General features: G+C 45.8%; 1 pseudogene; it reads right to left on the bottom strand.

Annotated features, from left to right (window-relative positions):
- Nucleotides 1-504: 504 nt before the first annotated feature.
- On the bottom strand, nucleotides 505-2158 carry Rpl29l1 (ribosomal protein L29 like 1; annotated as a pseudogene).
- Nucleotides 2159-2656: the final 498 nt, after the last annotated feature.

The raw sequence follows: 2656 nt of genomic DNA, 5'->3' as shown, positions 1-2656 counted from the left end.
TCTCCTATGTCTGCTGCAGGTAAACATTCCTTCAGGAGTCTGCCTTAGTCTTTCACCTGTGAAAACACTCCTTCACTTATTTGCTCCCACAAAGCACCATCCAACACAACTGACTTTCCAAAGTTTCCACTTTTTGGGGGTGTTTTGTCTTCCCAGTTTTGTTTGTTTTAGTTGTTTTGTTTTGTTTTTCAAAACAGGGTTTCTCTGTGTAGCCCTGGTTATCCTGAAACTTGCTTTGTAGACCAAGCTGACCTCAAACTCACAGAGATCCACCTGCCTCCACCTCCCAAGTGCTAGACTTAAAGGCATGGGCCACCAATGCCTAGCTGTTTTATGTTTTTATAAGCAAGGTCTTTCATTCTGTAGTTCAGGCTGTCTTGGAACTCACAATGTAGCCCAGAGTGGCCTCAAATTCACAATGATCCATCTCGATTCAGTATTTGAGTGCTGGATTATTGGCAGGAGCCACCATAGTCAGACTCAAAGTTTTTATTATTGATGTAGTTTTTTTTTTTTTTTTCTTGTCTCAAGTTTATTTGTAAAAACAGCATAGGACACTGGTCATCTGCAAATAGTGTGTAGGTAGGTGTGTCACAGCAGTCCATCTGTCTTCACACTGACAGGAGCCTTTTCTATTGGGCCTTCACAGTGGCCTGGGCACCCTTGGGAGCCTGGGCTGGAGCTGAAGCCTGGGCCTTAGCTGGAGCTTTGGCCTCTGCCTTGGTTTGAACCTTGGGCTTTGGTTGGCAGAGCCTACGACCCTTGGCCATGTAGCTTCGAATCTTCTTCCCAAGTTTGGGGTGAGCAATGAAAGTCAGACGGCTGAGTTTTCGGCTGGAGCCCTTTGGCATCTTGGGCTTGACAGCCTGAGGCTTCACAAGGGCCTTGATGACCTCTGCTCGTGCACTCACTGTCTTGGCATTGTTGGCCTGCATCTTCAGGCCTTTCTTCTTGTGCTTCTTGGCAAAGCGCATGTTCCTCAGGAACTTGGGGACCCCCTTAAGAGATTCTTTGTGTATCTTTGTGTATCTTTGTGTATCTTTTTTTTTTTTTTTTTTCCGGAGCTGGGGACCGAACCCAGGGCCTTGCGCTTCCTAGGTAAGCGCTCTACCACTGAGCTAAATCCCCAGCCCTGCGTGACCGGAGTTTCTTGATGCCATTTCTGTGCCATTTGCGGGACTGGTTGTGTGTGGTGTGGTTCTTGGACTTGGCCATGTCTGCACGGTAAGCCTCGGCTCCCGCAGCGCCTAGGACCGGAAGAGAAAGAGCTTGATGTAGTTTTTTAGTCTTGAGACAGTGGCTCACATAGCTTAGTATCTTAGTTAGGGTTTTACTGCTATGAATAGACCCATGACCAAGGCAACTCTTATAAGGGCACATTTAATTGGGGCTGGCTTACAGGTTCAGAGGTTCAGTTCATTATCATCAAGGGGGAGCATGGCAGCATCCAGGCAGGCACAATGTAGGAGTAGCTGAGAGTTTCACCTACTAAGGAATCTAAGTAGGTAGGAAACTAAAGAAAAAGAGATTCAGCAAATTCCACCTATCTAAGACAACCTTTCCCAATCCCTCTGAGTCTCTGGTAGCCATCCTGATGCCTTAAGACTCCTGGCTTACTTAGCATTTGAACCAAGAGTCATTGCCATTCCATTTGAAAGTCTCAGAGCAGCCCCATCTCTTTAAACACAGTGTTTCCTTGCTAGACTGTGTCTACCACTCCGGACCCCAGCATCTCTACATGCTCTGGTTTCACTTCCTGCTTCCCACCATTTCACAGTCCCTAGGTCTGTGCTGCTGGAACCCGCACTTCATACAGAATCAGGCTTCCCTCTGGTCCGTGGCTTCCTGTAGAGTCTCTGAATTCATTGGATGGGTTGGACCTTTGTCAGTAGAAAGTCTATTACACTTTTGATGATAAACCCTACTCTTAGGTACTCCCCAGGTCATGTTTTGCTGGAGAAAAGAAAGAACCCAGATCCTGGTCTGTGTCAGATGGTGTAATTACAGAGCTCTTAATTCCAGGTTTTCGGTTCCATAAGACTCATCCCTCCTGTCTACCAGATACAATCTTTAGCCCAAAGGCAGCTCAAGAGGAGGAAACGTCCTCACCTGTTTGCTTTGAATTTTGCAATATTTGTGTTTTCCAGTTTTTCCCCATGCCTTTTTCGTTTCTATGAAAATACTTGAGATGATACAGCTCAACTAAGGCTAGAAGTGATGGGTATGTTTTATAGAGAGAGAGATTGTTGTTGGATATTTTACTTCAGGCTAAAAGACAAACAAACCCCAGGAAAACCTTAGTGGTCATCTCTGTCAGAGAAGTTTCTCAGGGAGGTGGTCTTACTGTAGCTTTGTCTTTATAAGTAGACATAATTAGGGTCCGAGGGGCGGCTTACACATTTAACCAGAACTTGGGAGGCAAAGTTAGGAGGATCTCTATGAGTTGGAGGCTAGCCTGATTCAAATAATGAGTAAGTTCTAGGTAGACAAGGTTAAATACCTACACTGGGGGAGGGGAGAGCACAGTGGGGAATTGAGCTCTTGCTCAATGCTATACAAGGGAATAGAGCCCTTGTGTAGCATGCGTGAGACCCCAGTGTTGCTAAATAAATACACCAGAAGTAATACACACCTATATTGCCATCACTCAGAAGAC

Source organism: Rattus norvegicus, chromosome 17, assembly GCF_021556685.1.
Source record: "Rattus norvegicus strain SHRSP/BbbUtx chromosome 17, alternate assembly SHRSP_T2T, whole genome shotgun sequence".
NCBI lineage: Eukaryota > Metazoa > Chordata > Mammalia > Rodentia > Muridae > Rattus > Rattus norvegicus.
The sequence above is the reverse complement of the archived record's forward strand: the minus strand, read 5'-3'. Positions and strand labels throughout refer to the sequence as shown.